Here is a 23,834-nt window from a genome sequence, read left to right on the forward strand (position 1 = left end):
CACCCGTCCCGTGAAAGAGTATGTAAGGACTCAATCTTTGTCTGGTAAGTATTACAATGTTAATATTGCAATCCATGTTAAAATATTGCAATATAAAACAAAAGTGATGTTGTGTAAACTCATCAACATGTCCACAGCAAAATTAGTCATAACAGTAACCAAGATGTGTGTAACGTTGTACCTGTGTACTCCATACACCATCATTGCCACTCAACTTGTCCTGTATACAGACATTGTGGTGGGCAGTGGTATGAATTTACTACTTGTGACACAATAACTAGTTGACCATGAACTTGAAATAGCTCTAACAACACCTAGACTGACAATGTGTAGTGTGTACGTCCTGTCCGTCTGTGTGAGAAACAACATCAAAGTACCCAAATATATCATCACTAAAGTTAGTTGACACAGATTTTTGTTACAGAGACTTTCAAGTGTCCTCTGCATATCCATATGTATGTCAAGCCACAATAGTGTCTCCACAAAACTGTTAAGTCTCAAGTGTTGAAATAACATGTCCAAATCATTAACATGAAGCTTCTACATGCTACTACATTTTTCCATGCCTAATCGCTTAAACACAAAATCTAGATTACATTCCATGTGCCTAATAACTCAAACATTAAAATATTGAAATGCTGACCATCAATCAACAAGATTAAAAATGTAAAAATCCTAAATTGTATTAACAATATAAAATATTTTAAAGTCTCTAAGAATCTATCTAACTAACTTATCCTAAATAATCTTAAACAATCCTAACTATGACTAACCTAGCTTACTTAACTTATCTTATCCTAAACTAAACATGTTTCATGTTAGACCACTAAAACATCAGCCCCCACCCACCCTTAACACATCAATGCACAATGGACATACACATACTTATTCTATACATAAACGAAGATAAAAAGTTGTAAAACACAAATATTTTTTTTTGTATTTTTTGTTAGTATGAAAGAAGTATTAACCCCTTCGCTGCGGCGGGAATTCCGCTGCAGTGCTGGAGGGTGTGGGGGGGCAGCGCGGTGGCGCTGTGCTCATGACGGAGCCACTCCGTCATGAGCCACGGTTGAGCTGTGCTCATGACGGAGTGGTTCAGTCATGACTCCGCCCAGTTGCATTGTCCCCCCGCACAGGCGGGGAAACAGCGCCGCGTGGGCGGAGCGGCCGCCAACAGTCGCGGCATGGCGGAACCGCTCCGTCATGAGCACACGGCAACCGTGGCTCATGACGGAGCGGTTCCGTCATGAGCGGGGAAGGGGTTAAAACACTACATCACCCCTCCTGAAGTATAGAAAAAAGAGAATCTAATATAAATTCAAACCTATGTACATGTAAAAAAACGAACTACCCTACCTAACACTACCTAATCTAGCTACGCTACATGTACACTATGACTAATCCTCAGTATAATAACAACAGACCTAATAAACATATAAACATATAAACAAAATGGCCACTACAATTGTGCCATGATAATATTCACACACTGCTGCACGTAGTCCATCTTCTGCAACATTGTAGCCATTTGAAGTGCTAGGCCATGTTTTCTAAGTTTAAAAAAATCCCCATTTAGGGGTCTATTAGGATGGCGGGCGGACTCCTGTCTGCTCGCCACCCTAGCGGTGCCAGGACCGTCCGCCAGCGGTCCTGCACGGTCAATTAGGATGCCACCGCCAATGTGGCGCATTCACAGCATTATGGCGGGCGGTGCTCACAGCACTGCCCGCCACAATGTTGTGAAGGGACGTGGTGCATTGGCATGAACAACATGACAGGCACAGCGTGGTGCCTGCCACCTTGTCCATGCCAATGCTGGGGGGTACCATAGGTACCCCTCAAGTGCAGCCCACCGCCCCCAACCCCTGGGGGCCCACAATGGGCCCCCATAGCGTTTACCGCATGCCTTTCCATGGCGGAGTCTCCACCATGGAAAGGCATGAGAAATGCCCCATTATAATATGGATGGCGGTGTCTTGCAGACACCGCCATCATATTGAGTCCCTTTTCCGCCCGGTCGATATTTTGACCAGCGGAAAAGCGGTGGACATTCTTCCCGTCAACCACGGTGCCCCCCGCCATAATAATATGGCTGGGGTGAACCAGGGACATATGGCGGGCGGATCTCCACCACCGGGCCGGCGGTGGAGATCTACCCACAGTCCTAATAGACCCCCTTGTGTGGACTTTCCCTGGATGCAAGACTGTCCAGCACTTGAGGGCACAGCCTGTCTGGGGTCTGGGGCTGGAGTTCGTGCGTGAGATGGTCCAGCCTGTGAAGCATTACCACCTCCATTGCCTATGTCCTTGGAGACGCCTTTCCATTTCCATTGTGTTTTTTTCTTTGCGGGTACATTTGCATTCCATGTTTTGGCTGCGTCTTGTTTCTCATAGAGCCGAGACATCCAGCGGAAGCTCTTTGCCACCTCACAGATGTGAGAGTACCTTCTCTTCCTAAGCCGGAAATTGTGTTCCTCCTCAGCAGTCATGTTATCTTTTGGAAAAGAAGTACACATGTACAGTCAATGTGTACATAACTGACAAATTAAGATAGACAATGCATGTGGACATTTGGGATGCTGACTCTAAAACTTGTGCCATTCATTATCACTGTGTGGGCCACACACAGCAACAGCACTCGACAAAGGTTGTGCATCACATACCGTGCTATCAGCTAAACCTCATGATTCAATGAAAATCCTAGGTTGTAATGAAAACAATTGATAACACTCAGAGCCATATCAAAACAGTAAACATACATCATCGTCTCAGATCAGTTTCCACAAAATGTACGTAACATGGCTCACCAGGTGACATTCATCTAGTCATTTGATTCATGAGCTGAAACTACTGTTGTGATCAGACAGTGCCACACCGTGTTTATTACAAAGTTGATATTAGCAAGCCACTTGACCCACATGTATGTCTATTTCACACCTTTACAGAGTTATGCACTGGCGTTGCAAGTGCCTTTGTGAGAAGCAAAGATGTGCTCTGTGGTGCAACAATGATACCACATCTAACGCATGCCACTGCTTATGTTGACTAAAATGCAGCATGCCATATAGTACTAGCAGGGACTACACATGGACCGATGATGTAGGGATACATGCCCCTCCCTGGAAATCTATATCCAGGTTATTGGGTACTTTGTTCACTCAACAACACATTACATTTCTGCAACAATCCTGACTAGTGCATCGTGCACAGACACTGATCCTCTGAGGAAACACTTTTTGTTGACAGCTACTTAGGCCTCATGTTAATGCCCCAAGGAAACATTTGTGAGGAACAAGTTCAGTCTCACACAGTCAGGACTCAGAAGGCATTTCTTGAGTACAAGATGTACATCAATTGTGTCATGACACAATCAAATCTTGTTCTTAACACTGCACAATGATCACATGATGAAATGACACAAGGCAGACTGACAATCCTAGACCTAAATTGCATACTAATTTTACGGATATTGAAAGTGCCTGATTGATCCAATGTTTCATTACCAAAACGTCTGAAATTTGATGGATGTACCACAACTTACAGTTTGATTTCTAAAATTGGTCATATGTTATGTTGCAGGATTATTTTTAAATAGATGTCAATGATGCACACTGAGCCTGGGCATATTTTGCTTCGTTGTACTCCGGGGTATTACATGTACTTTCAGCAAAACTGCATTAAAATCCTTCCCTGGCCCAGCTGACTAGGACATTGCTGCCACACTGCAACCTCCGTCCATCCTCCCATTAAACAACTGGACACACCCCCACCACTCCCACATAGTGAGGACTGTTGTTAGACTACCTTCCTCTCCAAACATCATACCACTAATACTGCTGTCTCCACTTAGCTTCTGCCACTCCAGTCAAATTAACAATAGGCACTGGATTGTGCATTGTGGACTGCGTAAAGGCATGTCTGATACTATCATTGGGTTTCATAGGGCCAGGAATGTCTTTACGCAGTACACCATGCACAATGCTGTGCCTCATGTTAGTTGAACTGTAGTGGAGACGGAGCTCCGGGTACACACATTGCTATGTTAGCATAAGCCTCTTAGAATTAAAATGCCATCTTGCCACTGTTGCTGCTTTTGCACACGACACAGCAGGTAGCTGTTATTATAAGAAAACTGCTTGCTTGCTTTTACTTCACATGAGAAACGGCCTGTTGTTCACATCCCTAGACGTGCACCGCGACCTTGGTGTGAACACTGTGTGCAGAAGCAGTCAGGGCCAAATAACAATGTATGCTTTTGAATTCATGTTGATCGGCCCACGCTCTATCCATAACACGCACACAGCTGCAAATATCTGAAACTTGAGTGCCTTTAATATTGCATTTTGCATGCATGATTCAGACACTTTGGAGAAGACCTTTTCCAGACACAGAGCAGAGCTGATCCTGTGATGTGATTCACCTAAGCTGATCTTTACGGTATGGGGTTCCCCATTCAAACCTAGAGACCTTCTATTAGTTTCATAATACTAGCCTTCTTGGGAGGGTGGCTATACTCCACTATCTTTTATAATATGATTTCTCCCTTCATTTTCTATGGTATTGTAACAATGCTGATGGTTTTATTTTTAATCATTTGTCTGCTTATGTTAGCCAAAGTACTGCATCTTAGGGAACATAGTTAAAAATTAACATTTTAAACTATATTGTGTCTCTGATTACTCTTGTTGTGGACTGATATGAGAATAATAATGAAAAGGTGTTTCTAATTCCCACCATTCCTGAGAGTACTCTAAGTCGCTTGTTCTGGGTTGTCTAATCATTGGTAGCTTCGAGATGATACGGAGAACGAATGAGACACTGATGCTAGTCGGATAGGGGCTCTGGGTACTGAGGTGAGTTTTTGGTAAACCACAATTCACTGAGGTCCTGGTTTCCTACGCATAGTTCTGTGCTTGAGCAGTATCCCTGCAACATGGCGCACCTAACGTTTGGTCTTATGATTTGAGACGCCTTAGTAATGCTTATATTATATTATGTCCACGACGCCCTCACTCTTGTTTCCGGATAACGGGAGTGATTGTTTTAACCTGCCTATTAGTTACTATATAGACTCGATCAAGCTTGTCAATTAAAAAGGTTCTTTTGTTATACCCTTTTTGTGCTACTGTTGGTATAGATTGTTTTTCTTCTCTGTGTCCTTATGGCTGAGGTTGCTATTGCGACGCATAGCCGCGCACCTCTCCGGCGTCATTTGACGCAGTTCGGGGTGCCTGACGACGGGATGTCTATTATATTTGTAGTGAGTGGCGATGCATCATATCCTTATGAGTTGTTTTACTCTTGGGTTACCTTGCCGGCGGTGAGTGCGGATGATAATACTTTTCACTCTTACACTCCTACGGCAGTCCCAGCGGATTATACTCCATATAGGACGCAGGAGATTCCTGCTTCAGCTTGGCAGCATCGTATTTGGTTTAATGGCACCCTCCCCCACATGGTTACACTAATTCGAATGGGCCCTTTGTCCATTCCAGGGACAACTTGGCCAGTGTTGGCCATATTTACATCTCATCCTCGTTATTTACGTGCCACGGTGGATGAGTTATGTCAACTCCATACAGCCCTGATTACTGTTCATCGGGCTTTGGTACAATATGTTTCATGCAATTTGCAGGCAGAGGCACCTGTTGTTGCGGGGCAACCAGCGGGCCGGCAGGGATTGTTATAAGTCCCGTCATGGTTAATTCGGTCATGGGCAAGCGCCCCCAGAATAAGGACGATTTGCCTTATTGGCTTGCTGATAAATTTGACCAGCTGGAAGCAGTGTTTCCGAACTCTACTCCTGTGGAGAAGCACAAGATACTCACCATCAGTTTGCAGAAAGACTTAGTCCCAGAAGTGGCCGATTGTGAGAACTGGGGTAAGGTTTTTGCAGCGGTCTACTCGAAGTACTTCGGCACCCGGTCCGGAGGCGGCGGTCGAGTTGGGAATGAGGCTTGACGGTGTGTTCGACGTGGTTGCCACTCTCATCCTTGGTAACCTCAAGGGAGATGTGGTTCACTTTCAAGTGTCGAATGGTCTAGCCCTCGTAGTCGACGTCGATAAACCCCGAGAGTTGCCCAAAATTATTACGGAGGCATATAGGACAATAGGCCGCAGTAGTTTAGGGGTTAAGCCTTCTGTTCAGACCACAGTTGTGCAACAGCAAACTAAGATGGGTTCGTCTTTCAAAGACGATTGTCCAGCTTTTCCTAAACAAAATTGGAGAGCTAAGAAACAAGGTAAGCAGCAACAGAAACAGGGATCTCGTCCAGCGTCGCCTGTACTGCCGACTGGTGAGCGCACATATATCTTGCGCAATCGCACTAGGATTAGGGCTCCTGATAGATTTCAGGTTACTGAACAACGTTCTCCTCGTTCTTCACAGGAAACATCGGTCTCACAGTCCGGTGGAGGAGAACGTGGCAAAGGTCGGGGTGCCCAACAAGGACGTGAGCAACCCCGTCAGCCTTACGGTAAAGGCAAGCAGGACGAGTTTGCACGTCAACGTCCCCCGTTTCAGAAGAAGAAAGTTGCTGCACTAACAGTGAGGTATGCCACAGAGAGTGAGAACACAGCTTCGGAACCTGACATGGGCACTAATGCTGCTCGACAGCGCAGCGGAGGTTACAGTAGTGCGGCAAGCATTGCATCTATATCTGGAGGCGACAGCAATTGATACGTTCATTACTGTAGAAACTGCGGATACTAGAGTGGCTCCTCCTGACAGACTATATGACATAGTCCTTTTAATAGAAGGTGACATACAACGTACCATAAGAGGGATTTTTTGGGAGAATCTGACCTCTACATATGACATTCTATTGGCAGAGGCCGACTGGCCCCCAGCTTTAGTTTTGGCCGCTCCTAGAGGGGAGGAGGTAATCCTCCCATCCTTCGCGCACACAGTACCGAAGGATCAGGCTCAGAACTTTGCAGAAGAATGGGCTCAGGTGCTTGCTCTGGCTTTGTACCGTACTCAGGTTGGGTGGGATAAATTGTCACCAAGCTATGAGATCCCTTTACGGTCTATGCCCCAGCCGCAACCCCAATATCCCATGCGCCGCAAAGCTATATCTCACGTTGCACAAATCCTTGAACAATTGGAATATCAAGGTGTTATTGAGATTTGTGTGTCACCCATGAATAATACTCTATTCACTGTAACTAAACCTGATGGGTCGTACCGCCTAGTTTTGGATTACCGACATTTGAACTCTCATTGTCGGACCTGTGCTGTACAGAATACCCACAGTTCTGCCCTAGTTGATAGTCTCGTGAGGAAAAGATTTAAGACCACACTTGACATATCTAATGGCTTTTATAGCCATAATCTGTCCTCACTTAGTAGTCAGTTGACAGCCTTTACTTCTGGCAGCAAACAGAAATAGTTTAAAAGATTAGCCATGGGCTATAAAAATTGTCCAGGCGTCTTTGCCGCACGCGTAGTCTCTCTGTTAAAGAGCATTGACCCTGATGCGTACTCGTATGTTGATGATATCTATCTCACAGACTACGAATTATGGCTGCATTTGTGTCACGTAGACCTCATCATTGTCATGTTTGTGGACTTCGGTTATAAATTCAACTTTGCAAAGTCACACATTGCAGAGTATACAGTGTTGCTTTTGGGCTATGAACTCAATTACGAAGGCCGAGGACTAGCCCCTCACTTCCTGGAGCAGTGCGCATGTTTGCGTGCTCCGACAACACTGAAGAAACTACAATCTTTGCTGGGTTTTCTAAATTTCGGGCGTACTTACATTCCCGATTATGCCCAGCGTATCAAGCCTCTATATGCCTTAGTACAACCTACTTTTTCCAAATCGAGCTGGCTGCCAGAGCATTCAGCTATCTTGCAATCTTTGCAGGTTGATCTTCTTACTTCAAAGTACTTATTTACATGTGATAACCACACTAACTTGGTGATAAGAATTGTGCCTGGTGCAGTGGGTTTCACGTACCTAACGTTCAATGAGGGCGACACAGTCCCCATTGCTTACAAATCACACTTGTACACTTCGGCTGAAATGCGTTATTCCACTGTCGAGAAAGTTTTGACTGCAGTGCAAATGGCGATTCTGAAAGAAAGAGCGCTGTCGCAAGGGAAACGTATGTTGGTTGTCACACCGTATCCTGCTCTAGAGGCAGTAACGAAAGCCAGTGTACCTAATTCTAAAGCTTTGCATCCACGTTGGATACAATGGGCCACTTCCTTGACATCGCCAGATGTCACCTACATCTTTGATGCCTCATTGCAGACTCAGAAGTATTTGCAGTATGAATTTGTTCATCCAGCCCCTCTGTCTGCGCGCCCGCTTGAGGATTACCATTGTGTCATTTACACTGACGGGTCGGCGCAACCGGCGATGGGATCGAAGCATGCATATTCAGCGGCCAGCGCAATTGTGGCTGGTACTTTCGTGAATGGTGAATTCAAGTCTGTTGTCGTGCATACGCAGTCATTGGGTGATTGTACCATCCAGTTGGCAGAGTTACGTGCTCTGGTGCTTGAACTGGAGTTTACTGATCCTCGAGTTACAACTCTTATAGTGAGTGACTCCTTTTACTGTGTTCAGTCTTTTAACGACAATTTATTCTTTTGGTCTCAAAATGAATATTGTGATTCCAAGGGTAGCACAATCAAGCATAAAATGCTTTGGGTTCGAGTTGCAGAACTTAAACAGAATCTGCCTCTCGTGAATGTAATTCATACTCTTGGGCACCAGCAAGTTGGTGTCCACGCTGTCGGAAACAGCTTAGCTGACGCGGCAGCGAAAACAGCTGTGGCAACATATTTAGTAGCAGCAGTTACAAGATCCAAAAGTAAGATTGATGATGACATCTTGGCAGCTATTGCTGCTACCGAGAAGGGAAGTAATTACCCGAGATGTTTCCCTTCTAAATACTCTTATCATTTAAGTCCTGATAAAGTTCCTTATGTGAGAATTAACGACGTTGGTGACAGATTGATTCCCAACGTGGACTGCAGACTTTCCTTGATAACAGCAGCTCGTGAAAGCATGGCTTCTGCGCATGCTGGTGTTTCAGCGACTGTTACTCTCTTACAACAACGTTACTGGTGGCGCGGGTTGTATAAACAGACTAGAGCTTATGTTCTTGATTGTGACATCTGCCAGCAGATTAAACCTTCGACTGCTACGCGCCCACCACAAACACAGTTATACATATCTTGGGTGTGTTTATTTAGATCACTGCGATCCTTTCTCCTCTGATACTGCGTATAAATACATCTTAGTTGCAGTGGATTCGTGCACACGTTTTCTTTGGGCATGGCCTAACGGAGTTCTGATGCTCGAACTGTCATCAGGGATTTGCGTGTCTTTGTGGGAATTTTCGCATGTGGTACCTTTCATTCTGACCAAGGTCCTGCGTTCGCCTCTAATGCGTACAAAGAAGCCATGAGATCTTTGGGGGTCTAAGTCAAATTTTCGTCTCCATACAGGCCTGAGGGCAATAGTGTTGTGGAGCGAATGAACCGTGACTTAAAGCAATCCCTGACAGCTAGGGTTTTAGGCACTGGTAGGAATTGGTTAGCCCATCTGTATAACGTTCAACGTGCACTTAATAATCTCCCTAGAAGGTCTCTGGGTGGGCGGACCCCATACGAAATGCTCTTTGGCAGAAAGATGTTTGTTCCGGACCTTGATGGTTTAGACATGGCGGCGGCAGATGCACCCTTTGACGTAGATGATCACTGTGCTGTCTTACAGAATCTACAAGAGACCAGAGACAGTCTTGCAAAGGAATACTTGCCCTCCACGACTGAGGCTGCGCTTCAGATTCCGGTAGTCGACTGGCTACCTCGAGTTGGTGACCTGGTCCGTGAGAGGTGGAGAACAAGAAGGAGTTCGGCCCCTCTTCAGTACCAGTGCTTGGCGTGCAGGGTACAAGAGCAGTCATTTTACCTCCACTTCCTGGTCGCAAGGATAACAGGTACATCTCCATTGACAATGTCAAACTACAGCGAGTGGCCGATTCTTCTTAGTATGACTCCAGCAGTCTCTTGTCCAGCGATGCTGAGAAATTCTGTTTTGGCTCCGGCGTCTACCACCAGGCCTGACATTGCCATCGAGATGCACACAGTTACTAATCCCTTGTTGCCACCACCGGCTGGTGGTCCACCTGAAGATACTGAGTATACTTATCCTACAGATGTGTCGTTGCCTGATTTACAATCAACTGCAGTTGACCAGTCAAGTTTTTCATTTGACACTACCTCTATGACTACCAATCCCCCATCGAACATTTCTATTTTTGCTGCTTGGTTTAAAAAGCATTTTTTCATTCCCTCCTGGACTTACATTTGGCTGCTGCTCATAAGTATTTTTTTGTTTATATCCATTGGATTTGTGGTGGTATTTTTTCGTCTTGTGAATGGACACTATCTCACCGAAAGATCGGCAATTAGATTAATTGATGGAACTTTGACCCCCCACTCCTCATCGCACATCATGAAAAGGGACCAGACTTTTGTGAATATTACTGCCTGGCCTGTGTTGGATGGGATTGTGTGGGATGCTGTTAAATTTCAAATTCATGGTCCCACAGAGGTGAATAATGTCCCCAGTGTACTTCGTGTTTCTATGGGGGATGTTGTGAAACAAAACATCCGCTCTGATGATTGGGACGTCAAGGCCATAGAGGCACTTTTTTCTGATTGAAATATTATGCTGCTTTTGATGCTGAAGATTTGTATTTAGACACGGCTAACTATGGGGAGTTGTTTTGCTACCAACACTATGGCAATCATTTCCTGCATAAAGTGAATACATTTAGAAATGTTGTCAATTACACACAATGGGAGCATTGCCCTGCACCCATTGAAGGCAGCTCTAAAACTTTACTGAACAAATGAACATATTTTACTGATTTCAGTGTATCTGAACCTGAAGCATTTTATTTTAAAATGCCTGCGGAGCCAGCTTCTAAGGTTAGACTGACCCACACTAAATTATTATATTCCAAATCCTTTATGGATGATTTAGCTATAGGGGGCTATGAGCTGTGGAAAGATACCATTGATCTTAAATCACTTTGGGGTTCTAAAACATGGCAGGTACAAGGTACAGAAGCTCTGCATTGTGCTTGCCTTATCCCGAACCACATTTTGTTTTTGAATTCTAACATTTTTCAAACCACCTGCTTTGGATTGGCTACTTCTAAAAAGATGAATTCACCCTCTGTTCCTGATCTGTGTGCTTATCCACAATGGTATAATCACACAGATCTGTCAATCGATGCGTTGCAGTCCTATATTTCTAATGCATCCTTCAACATTTCCAACCTAGATCCTGAAGGATGGTATATATGGCAGACGAGCACTGATTCTTGTCAGCGTCGTTTTCTGGGTCTATATCCTGGCTACACACAGGTTAGGGTTGACCCCAGGTTTGCATCTCCTCATTCTGTTACTACCTACTCTGTCGGGAAGTTATGTCAGAATTGGCTGCAACATTCCACTTTAGCATCTGTTAAAATTCATTTATCGAAATTAAATGACAAAATAGATTTGAATGATTTTGTTAAGGGTCCTGCGGGTGGCAGACCCAAAAGATTGGGTGTATGCTATTTATAACGAAGTATGGAAATTATCTCAAATTGAGGCGGCTTCCAGATTAAGAGCTATTGATCAAGCAAATATGGAAAAAGTGCTAGCTGCAATCGATAATAGCATTAACACCCTTTCTTCCAGAATGCATACATTAGATAATATTGTTTCATCTGTTGTGGATATTGTATAGGATGATATGTCTGTTTTAAACCATGGTCAAAATCAATTGCGTTCTATTATGCAATTTGCATGGACTTTGCAAACATTGAAGGCGGGGAAAGTTCCCTGGGACTACATGAATACATCATCTTTATTCCTACCGTTTAATCTGACTGCAAAGCAACAATTCATGTCCATGAAAGATGTAACATACTCATTACTGCATATTGAAAAGTTAGAGCCTTTACCTTTCTCTGTGGCCGAATCGAACTCAGCTGTGTGGCTTATCCATGGTTTGATCACCTTGCCGTTTCCATTTTTTAAATTCAGTTCATGTATGAAACATTATGCCCTAGGCAGATATGAACCATTGGGTACTTCTTTCCTGCATGAAGTTTGGTCACTCCCATTTATATACATGTGCATGAGAGAGGGTAAAGAAGTGTATTTGAAAGGAGAGGAATGCACTACCACACCTGATCACTCAGTAGTCTGTAGACACATCCAATTGCATGGCGCATGCAACGTTCGGGCACCGAATTTAGCTTGCATTCTAAAGGGAAATCCTGTGCCAGAAATTACGCCTACTTTTACATTATTGGCTAACGGTAGTTATTTGCTTTTAAATAATGAGGCATGCTGCGGGATGCTAATAGGAATCCCGTACATTGTAACTGTCTCACAACGCGTAGTATGCTGTAAAAATGTACGTTTCCCACCCCCGCAGGGGAGACTGGATGTATCCATGTAGCCTTCCATCCCAACCTTGAAAGCAGAGTTCAACAAGATGAGCAGGATAAGGGCTCTATTGTCTCAAAAAGAAGTCGCACTGACTTCCTCCTGTGGGACATTCGTCCTTCACGTGGCTAGCACCCGCACTGAGGTGCATGCACTTTTGAATACTGATCTCCCCCTTCATTTCGGTGCTCCGATTCATACTGTGTTCGGTGCCTCGTCAACAACTGGCTTGGCGCATTTTTTCAGGGTTGTGGGCCCCGGCCTTTTGACCTCCTTCCTTATTGGTTTATTTTTAATAATTTGTCTGCTTATGTTAGCCAAAGTACTGCATCTTAGGGCATGTAGTTAAAAATAAACATTTTAAACTATATTGTGTCTCTTATTACTCTTGTTGTAGACTGATATGAGAATAATAATGAAAAGGTGTTTCTAATTCCCACCATTCCTGAGAGTACTCTAAGTCGCTTGCTCTGGGTTGTCTAATCATTGGTAGCTTCGAGATGATACGGAGAACGAATGAGACACTGATGCTAGTCGGATAGGTGTTCTGGGTACTGAGGTGAGTTTTTGGTGCACCACAATTCAATGAGGTCCTGGTTTCCTACGCATAGTTCTGTGCATGAGCAGAATCCCTGCACCAGAACTTGAATAGCGTAAGCCAAGTGGCGAAACAGCTGGATCTTGTGAACTATATATAGGTAGGCACAAACATATACAATGTTTCCACCTCACCCATCATCAACAACACAATCATTGAGAATTGATATTCACTGGTAGTGTGAGGGTCCTCAAACCTGTCAACCTTCCCTTGCGTATATGGCTGGGATCCACCTAGGAAACATGAACAGATGTACAATGAGCTGTGAATGCCAGACATATATACAGTGTATGCATTGGGCACAAAACATTGTCATAACACATGCAGGCAATTCACCGACCATGTAACTCATTTACAATAAAGCCAGCAACTTGGAGCCACTGGCCGATTGACTGTGTCAATGCTGGGAAGCTTCCACAGCACCATCTTCTGACTTAAACAATGATGTGTTGCATTCCTGGGACCTTGCCTGTGCTGGGCCTAAATCATCATACATGCCCTGACACAGGTACACTTGCACAATTATGCAAGGAAGTCTGCCTCATGAAGATGATTGTATAAATGCACAAAAGGACACATTCTTGCACATTATAAGTCACCATAGTTGTTTGACTATCTACATGTTTGCAGCATAATGCATCATAAGTCATTCTGGCAAATGAGAAAAGAGTACATTTCGCAAAATAGTGCCTAAAAATATGTCACCCAAGGGGACGCGTGCAGTGCAATGCCTCTACATTATATTGCATTTAAAAAAATTCTGGAAATATTTGATGGTCCATTGGTGTTGGATGAGAACACACACAGCAACACCTATGGAACGGGCTGTGATGTAAAAGTGCCAGACACATGTGTTCCGTATTTTCATGGGCAGTAAATGCCACACATGTTATCTTCCCACATCACTGGTGATATGATGACACAAGCTGCTGTTTTGTTTCTTCACATGAAGTGTTTCACCCTCAGCACTGTGTGCTTGTGAATGTGCAAAGATACCATTCAAATTTAATTATTGTTGTGTTTCAGACATATGGAACTATTTAATTATGTATTTTCTCAGAGAACATTGCGCCACCACAGATTCTCATTTATTATGGATGGAGCAATGTATGGCATTGCTGTGGACCTCTTAATAAGCAACATTTGTTTCAGTTGGTGTACTGTGCATTCCACGTCAAATATGCTGGCCATGTGGTGCTGGACCTTGGCCCACCTCTGCTGACGTTCAGATGGGGAGTAGCCCTTGATCACCCTGCCCGGTGTGCTGGTCATACGGGCAGGAAATGAAAAATGAGCCGCACAAGGCCCCCAAACTGTCTGTGAGACAGGTTCTTAGACCTGCCAGACATATTAAATGAAACTTATGGTAATGAAAATGAAACTTACAGTTAAATAAATGAAACTTAAGGAAAAACAAATCCCACCCTTATGACTAACCTACACCTATCTACCCCAAATGAGCACTCACACCCCAAAAAACAACAATTTAGACAACACAAAGACTTTAAACTGACAATTCACAAACAAACAAATGTTTAAAGTGCACAAAAAACAACAAAACGCAGTACAAATTCAAATAGCTAGCACAGCTCTCAACAACATCCTCCTCCACCAAGCACACTCCTAGGAATAGTAAGTGAAATAGAACGTAACTGTGTACTTCCTGGTTTTCACCATGGCTGAGTCATTGCATCATTTCCTGCATGGATGCTGCACGTTTTTAAGTTTTGTGTCATATTTCAGACGATGCGTCGTGATTTCGACTCAATTGTCATTTACAGTTCACATCTACATGCGTGACGTTTATCTGTGTTGTGTGTGTTTCAGCTTTGTTGTGTTAGGCATCATGCGGTAACAGACATCTGTACATGAAATGCGACCCGTTTTTTATTTTTCATCAATTTTCGCAAAGATGCTACCCGTTTTGAATTTTTCATCATTTTTCCCAGAAGATGTGACACTTTTTGTGTGTCGGAGTGACTCAACCCTGATTTAGATATGAAGAGGTGGAAATGCGTGGTATTGGTCAAGTAATGCGTCACGTAATGCACATGTATGGTTTTCTTTTACACATAATACATGTTTTTTGATGTATGGTGGTCATTTCTGTCCAGACCTTCACATACATCATGGTATATGTGTCTATATTTTTTGGGAAATTTTATTGGTGGGATGTTTGGGGCACTTTTACGGTCCTCTTGTACAGCAGGTGGATAACGTTGCATCACGCATCATCAGCACTACCTGCAGGACAATTCTTACCATTTCACAGCTAGGCACCCTGTGCGGCTTGAATATTACGAGAGGGTAACTGTTCCTGAGGAATTATGGTTGTGTGTGTTCTCTCAACGCGGTGTGGGGAATTTCTCCTTTTGTATATAGTGCCCTCACACACCCTTTCGGGTGTCTTGCTTCATCATAGGGCGTTGCTCCTCGTGGGGGTGGCGCTGCAGTCCCCCACGGGCCCCGCAAGAGGGCTCTTTGGCGGAGATCTTTTGGTTGGAGACGCCGCAGTTGTGCATGGGTGTGTGTGGGCCTAATGGAAGACAAGTGGGTGGTGCGGTTAAAGATTGCTGGGTAGAGTTTCAGACCTTTATTCACTGCTCTACCTGGCAAATGGTTAAAAATAGTAATCCTGGAGCTACTCTTAATGAAAGAAATAAAAGAGGGCAGATCCTGGAAAGTAACTGCTGCTCTCAGGAATGTGAGTGGGGAGCCTACTGGTGAATGGTCAACATGTTTCGCGCTTACGAATGGGTCCTTAAGGGATCCCTAATGCGCTTCGTCAGGACCTAAGATAATTTAAATAGTGAGTGAAAGTGTTTGTGAGTGAAATAGAATAACAGGTTTCAGTGAGGTGTGGTTCTGTAGACCTGTTGTACCTCAATATTAAGGTTAGTCCAGCGTCTTTGCGCTGAGAGGTTTACCTGTCTTTTCTGGAAACCTCAACCCAACCCTCAAGTTGTAGGGATTAGGGCTCCATCAGCAAAGTGGAGTTGGCACTAAGGAGAAATTGTGCTCCTTCGCCCGGGACGTAGTGACCTACCCCTCCGAATGGCCATTCCAGCGATAGACGGAGAAGGGGTAGGTCACTACGTCCCGGGCGAAGGAGCACGATTTCTCCTTAGTGCCAACTCCACTTTGCTGATGGAGCCCTAATCCCTACAACTTGAGGGTTGGGTTGAGGTTTCCAGAAAAGACAGGTAAACCTCTCAGCGCAAAGACGCTGGACTAACCTTAATATTGAGGTACAACAGGTCTACAGAACCACACCTCACTGAAACCTGTTATTCTATTTCACTCACAAACACTTTCACTCACTATTTAAATTATCTTAGGTCCTGACGAAGCGCATTAGGGATCCCTTAAGGACCCATTCGTAAGCGCGAAACATGTTGACCATTCACCAGTAGGCTCCCCACTCACATTCCTGAGAGCAGCAGTTACTTTCCAGGATCTGCCCTCTTTTATTTCTTTCATTAAGAGTAGCTCCAGGATTACTATTTTTAACCATTTGCCAGGTAGAGCAGTGAATAAAGGTCTGAAACTCTACCCAGCAATCTTTAACCGCACCACCCACTTGTCTTCCATTAGGCCCACACACACCCATGCAAAACTGCGGCGTCTCCAACCAAAAGATCTCCGCCAAAGAGCCCTCTTGCGGGGCCCGTGGGGGACTGCAGCGCCACCCCCACGAGGAGCAACGCCCTATGATGAAGCAAGACACCCGAAAGGGTGTGTGAGGGCACTATATACAAAAGGAGAAATTCCCCACACCGCGTTGAGAGAACACACACAACCATAATTCCTCAGGAACAGTTACCCTCTCGTAATATTCAAGTTATTCTGAGGGAGCACGGGTACTGGACCTACTTTCTAATTACGCTCCCGGTCCCCCCCTCTTTTTGTGATATAATAAACCCTGTGCGGCTTCACATGTGCTTGTGTGAAATCCCACCTCTCATGCAAAACTTTGCATGTTTGAGGGACATGAGTGTTGGTGTGGCTTTTGCATACAACACATGCCCACTATTGCATTTCCACATTTCTGTGCAATAATACATGCATCTCTGCATTCAACTGGTATACTGCAAACACCAGGAGATGATGGGTTTAGCACTGAAACTTTTCAAACACTCACCCCCAGTCGAAGATCTGGGTTGAATCCATCATCATTCTTTAGCTCACTTCCCCACCTCAGTTCAGACCCAGCTATTTGTAAATCAGTCTTGACCCTGTGCCTCATGGGAACAGTCCAGCCCGAACTGTCAAGCCATGTCTCCCCTGAACCAGAAACAAGCATCCTGGGACCGGTTTCTGGGTAACACCCCGTATCAGCCAGGCTAGCTTGAATCCAGTGGCAAAGTGAGCAAGGGACCACCCTCTTGGGCATACTCTGCCAACTTAGGATGAACAAAGCAAACACAAGGAGATGATGGACGGAGCACTGAAACTTAAAAGACTCTCACTCCCAGTAATATATTTGGGTTGAATCCATCATCATTCTTTAGCTCACGTCCCCACCTCAGTTCAGACCCAGCTATATGCAAATCAGTCTTGACCATGTGCCTCACGGGAACAGTTTTTCAAAAAGGAAGAGAGGGACCCCTATGACAAAGGAGAGGGGCACCAAATAAGACCTTAGTCAAGAAAATGAAGCCTCCTTGTCACCAGAACACTTTCCTGAAGAAGGTGTTGGCTGTGAACCATTGCCCACCGAAACGCGTTGATGCTCTTAGAAGAGGAAACCACCTAAAATCTATGATTACGGGTTTTTGTGACATACATTCTAAAGTGATATCTCTTAGGGTCGCAAATGATAAATCTTTGATTTGGTGATTTCCTTATGTTAATAGGATTACTTCTTCCATTTTTATTGTGTTCCCAATCCTATGTTTGATGGTGTATATTATTGTGTATGTTTTTTTTATTACAAAAAAATAGTGACAGTTTTTAAGCTACATTTTATGATCATTTGTGCATTGATGTATTGACATTGTTTCTGCTTCATAGATAGCTACATGACAATGTGCACTGTTGAATATGTACTTCCTTTTATGAATTGGTAAATAAATTGCTTTGATTTATTTTTTCTCTTATCTGTTTTGATTATGCTCATGCTGTCCATCCTCATCCCCTCAGTGTGAAAGGTGTTTTGATCAAAGTGTTCTGGTGACATGGGAACAGTCCAGCCCGAACTGCAAAGGCAGGTCTTTCCTGAACTATAAACAAGCATCCTGGGACCGGTTTCAGGGTAACACCCTTCATCAGCCAGGCTAGCTGGAATCCAGTGGCAAAATGAGCAAGGGACCCACGTCTGGGCATACCCTTCCAACTTAGGGCGAGCAAAGCAAACACAAGGAGATGATGGACGGAGCACTGAAATATTTCAGAATTTCACCCTAAGTCACAGATCTGGGTTGAATCCATCGTCATTCTTTAGCTCACTTCGCCACCTCAGTTAATACCCAGCCATATGCAAATCAGTCTTGACCCTCTGCCTCCTGGGAACAGTCCAGCCCGAACTGCCCTTGCATTTGTCGGCCCGAGTGGGACGAGTATGCCCAGACGTGGGTCCCGTGCTCTCTGTGTCGCTGGAGTCAAGCTAGCCTGGCTGATGAGGTGTGAAACCCCGAAACCAGTCCTAGGATGCTTGTTTTCCAGTCCAGGGAAAACCTGGCCTGGCAGTTCGGCCTGGATTGTTCCCATGGGGAACAGGGTCAAGACTGATTTGCATATGACTGGGTTTAAACTGGAATGGCATGGGAAGCAAAAAACTTTGGATTTAGGCCCAGATCTCTGTACTAGGGTGAATGTTTGACATTGTTCAACATTCTGTCCATCAATTGTTCTTTTGCATTTTTCACCCCGAGTGGGACGGGTATGACTAGACGTGGGTCCCGTGCTCTCCATGCTGCGGGAGTCGAGCTAGCCTGGCTGATGAGGGGTGAAACCCCGAAACCAGTCCTAGGATGCTTGTTTTCCAGTCCAGGGAAAACCTGGCCTCGCAGTTAGGGCTGGACTGGTCCCATGCGGAATAGGGTCAAGACTGATTTGCATATGGCTGGGTTTAAAGTGGAATGGCATGGGGAGCAAACAAACAATTGATTTAGGCCCAGATCTCTGTACTAGGGTGAATGTTTGACATTGTTCAACATTCTGTCAGTCAATTGTTCTTTTTGCATTCAACTGGTATACAACACCTGTGTTGATGTCACAAGCCACAATGAGGTGACACATTTTTGGGGGACTCATACAGTTTCACTCTTTCAATATGTGCTGCTTCACACATCACACATTTTGAAAGGGTATTTGCCTAAATGTCTTGTTTTCTGGAATGAAGGTGCCCGTTTCTGCAGCGATGCATGTCATCCACACCACCCAGCCATCCTTGCACCATGGTGCAGTTGTGCTTCTGCCGACGAATGTCAGGAGTTTGTGAGCATGCACAGAGTACAACACAGAGAAGAACATGTGTTGGCGAATATGTTGCATGTCTGTGCCTCATTCATGACCCAGCTTGACTCTGCAAATGTCCATGAAGAAACATTCAGTGTTCCTTCATTCTTCACAGGGACAGTTGTGCACAGTTTTGACTCTTCACATGGGAGATGTTCATTTTTATGATGTGACACATCACATTGTTGCATACTATGCACTGTTGCAGATGTAATGAGATTGCCTATAGGCATGATGTGTGACGACATCTGCAATATTAATGTGAATGCCTCTCCTGAACAATTTTGACAGTCACTGCTTGAGGCAGATGGACAAGCAAGTGAAGACTGATGTAGTTTGCCAGTTGCATGTGGCTGTGCACATATGCCAATCTGTATTTCACATCTGTAGATGTTGATAGCCTGATGAAGGCACATGTCCTTTTAGCTATGGGGTGCACACACAAGCGGATGCAACACCTTCATTTTCATGTTGGTCTATGTGTGCGTCAAATCCAGGTGTACACACATGTTACATACACAGATAATTTTGATGATTCATGACATGAGATGTTACATGTCATAGGAGCAATTTACATATTATGCATTTGTATTGTATGACCTGTATACAAAATGGACACAAAGGTAAATCTCTAATGTGTATTTTTTTTATTGTGACATTAGTGCATACTGGTACACATGTTGAATAGCAATATTATTTGAAGAATTCAGTGACAATGTGCGTGCAACTTCCTATCCCTGCAGCAGTGCTGAGTATGGCACGTCCTTCTGCTTCTGATTCGTCATCATTATCATCCATTTGTTCAGGGGGCTGTTCCTCTTCATCCCAGGGCACATTTGTTTTGACACATATGTTATGTAGTATTGCAAATCAAATGATCATCTTGCACACCAATTCTGGTGAATATAGTAGCCTTCCACCTGATAAATCCAGACACCGAAACCTGGCTTTGAGCATGCCAAAGCTTCTTTCTATGATGTTTCTTGTTCGGCAATGTGCATGGTTATATGCCTTTTGTGGATCGGTCTGCGGTTTGCCAAATGGTGAGACCATCAACCACTTCTGCAGGCCATATCCTTGATCAGCTGTAAGTGGAAAGTAAGATAAATATATTAACTTTAATGAGAATTCAGTGTACATGGCATGTGTTGTATGTCGTTTGCAAACATTTTAAGTGGGTTTTTTGTTTGGGATGATTAAACGTTGTGTTTAACATTGAGTTTCCCATTGTTTGTGACACGTGTCACTTCACTTGTTGTCTATCAATTGATGGGCATGCCGGGGGATGGTGTCAGGGTTCAAGCCGTGCGCCTACCTAAAAACTACATTTCCCAGGTTCCCCGGGGTTTAAACTACCGTTCCCAGCAGCCTTTGCTGCGGGACCCGGATATAGGAAGGCAAGGCGGTGGTGAAGACGTTCGCGATTTTGGGAGCTTAACGGGAGCGGCTGCTCTCGTTTGTTTCGGAGCCTCTACGAGGCGACTTCGTCCAAAGATCGGGGCCGACTGAAGACAACAGACCAGGTATCGTTTTTCAGCCCGTCGGTCGACATTAGCGCTTGATGCAAGCAGCGTCAGGAAGCCAGTTAACTGTCAGGGGACCTGCCATAGAGGTCTGGCAGTGGACGGCAGCTCGTGAGAGCAGATTATTTGTCCGTGGCCCTCAGGAGGCATTTGAGTGGCGGATACAAGTGGCGGAGTGTTAGGGGAAGGCGTTCCTCTGCATTGCCGTCACGAATTACAGAATACCTTGGGGATTACAGGTGCCAAAGCGGACGGCGGTAGTTGATCACTACGCCCTACCGTGTTTGGAGGAATCCAAGTTTGGAGGGAGATTATTGTCATACAACCGGAGTATATGCTGTAATATACCCCGAGACCGTTCTTTTTTCGTTTGCTCATCAGGGATTGGTGAACCCGCAACAAGGGGTCTATGGTCCAAGCACATTATCCTGATTACATCCATTTTTGGGGTCCTGGTTTTCAGTTGGCAAGGGTATGTTAAGTAGAGCTCTACAGTATACTAGGGAGAAGGAGAGCGATATCCACGCTGCCAACTAACGGGGTTCTTTGTGTTCTACAGGGAGACGGAGGATCAGGAGTGATTCGTTGAAGTGCAGACCTTACGATGAGTACCTTCAGGTGAACAGTCATTTACCTTAGCGAGACCTTATTGAGAGTAGAATGTGATCAAGGTACTAACCTGTGTGTCTTGTTTTTTCAGCATCCTTTCCCTGCTGACCCTTCCCTTTCCCTTCCTAAGGTTTTTTCCCCGGATAGGGGTTTTTTCCCTCGCCGTATCCTTCAAACACCCTGTGTCTTTATATACTCCAGGGTGTTCGGAAGGTCCGGAGGTGGAGCTTATTGATGCGTCTGGATTCCGCAGAACAAAAACCTGACAGAATCGCGAACCCAAGAATTGCGTTCTGCCCGGTCCAGTCGCAGCAATAATGACGTCCATGGAGGATGTGTTACATGCGTTAGTCCTGGTACAGCAGGAGTTGGCATCATCTAGAGCCAAAACTACTGCTTTACGAGACAAAGTGGAACAGTTGTCTAGGAACCCTTTTAGCGCCTCTTCTTCTGCCTCTTCCATTCAGGTGACAGTACCCCCACCCATTCCTTTGGCTACCCCCGAAAGGTTTTCAGGTGACCCTCGTAAAACACAAGTGTTTTTAACTCAAGTCTTGTTACACTTCTCCTGTAAACCAGTCTCGTTCCCTAATAACCATTCCCAAGTGGCCTTTGCCATCTCCTACTTGGCAGGGGACGCCGCCAATTGGGCGGTGCCGTTGGTTAAGCGCAACGATCCCATTTTGTCGGATTGGTCAGCTTTTAAAATGGAATTTGAGAGAATGTTTGACCGTAGAGCCACTACCTTTAGTGCTGACAAGGAACTTTTGGAGCTAAGGCAGGGGAGGAATGAGTTGATTACCTATTTAACTGCATTTAACCGCTTGGTGGCTGAGGCTGACTGGCCGGAGGAAAAGAGGATGTCTCTTTTTTACCAAGGACTAAAAGAAGAGTTGAAAGATGTAGTGGCCCAAGTGGACCCTCAGCCTACCACCTGTGTGGATATGATAAATTTGGTGTTAAGGCTAGATAGTCGTCTGTCAGAGAGAGGGGGTAGCCGGAGACGATGGGACAGAGGGTCAGGCAGTTACAAGCGGTCCCCCCGTAAGCCACTGGGAGGGCCAGAAGACAGTTCAGAACCTATGGAAATAGGAGCAGTTAGAGCCCAGTTGTCCAAAGAGGAAAGAGAAGCTAGGAGATCGCAGGGTCTCTGCATGTACTGCGGGAAGAAGGGGCATTACGTTAGAGAATGCCCCTCGAAACCCAAACCATCTAGCGCCAGTCGATTTAAGCGCATTGCGGTCTCTTCCTTAGTGGCAGATAAGGGTCAGATTGAGAATCCAAGAGCTGGGGAAAAGGGAGATCTCGAATGGAAACTCACTTCAGTATCCACCTTTGGGGTAGGGGAAACCGAGTCGCATCTGGTTATAGGCATGGCGCTTAAATGCGGACACAAAATCCATCAGGTTTCAGTAATGGTAGACTCAGGCGCAACAGGCAACTTTATAGATGAAGGCTTGGTGTCCCGTCTGGCCTTACCCCGTGTTCCAAGAGAAAATCCTGAGGAAGTCTTAGCGGTGGATGGGCAGCCATTGAAATCCGGCCAGATAACTGAGAGAACGAGTGAGGTGGGGCTCTCTGTTGTGGCTCATGGGAAGACGCATTCTGAGGTTTTGACCTTAAACATTATTGCAGCCCCCCAATACGAGGTTATCCTAGGCATGCCCTGGTTGCGAAGGCACAACCCTGTTGTTGATTGGAGAGCCAAGGCACTTCGTTTTGTGCCCGAGTTTTGTCAGGAACACTTGTCACCCAGTCCTCCAGTACATGTTGTAGTGCTAGCTACCCCCTACATGGCGGCGACGGCAGTAGAAACCGACGTACAACTCCCCATTGAATACCACAGTTATAGTGATGTGTTCAGTGAAGTTAGGGCAGAAAGGTTACCCCCACATCGGGAGTACGATTGCCGAATCGATTTGGTGGAAGGGGCTACAATTCCCACTTGCAGAGTGTATGCCTTGTCGGTACCCGAAACTGCTCATCTAAAGGAGTACTTAGACCACTACCTTCGCTTGGGATTTATTAGGCCTTCTAGATCCCCGGCAGCCTCTCCCATCTTCTTTATTGCAAAGGCCAATGGGGATCTACGGGCGTGTGTGGATTATCGCGTCTTGAATAAAAACACCATACGCAACCGTTACCCTCTCTCCCTCATCTCGGTGTTGCT

The sequence above is a fragment of the Triturus cristatus genome, chromosome 5_2 (genome assembly GCF_964204655.1).
Source record: "Triturus cristatus chromosome 5_2, aTriCri1.1, whole genome shotgun sequence".
In the NCBI taxonomy this organism is placed as follows: domain Eukaryota; kingdom Metazoa; phylum Chordata; class Amphibia; order Caudata; family Salamandridae; genus Triturus; species Triturus cristatus.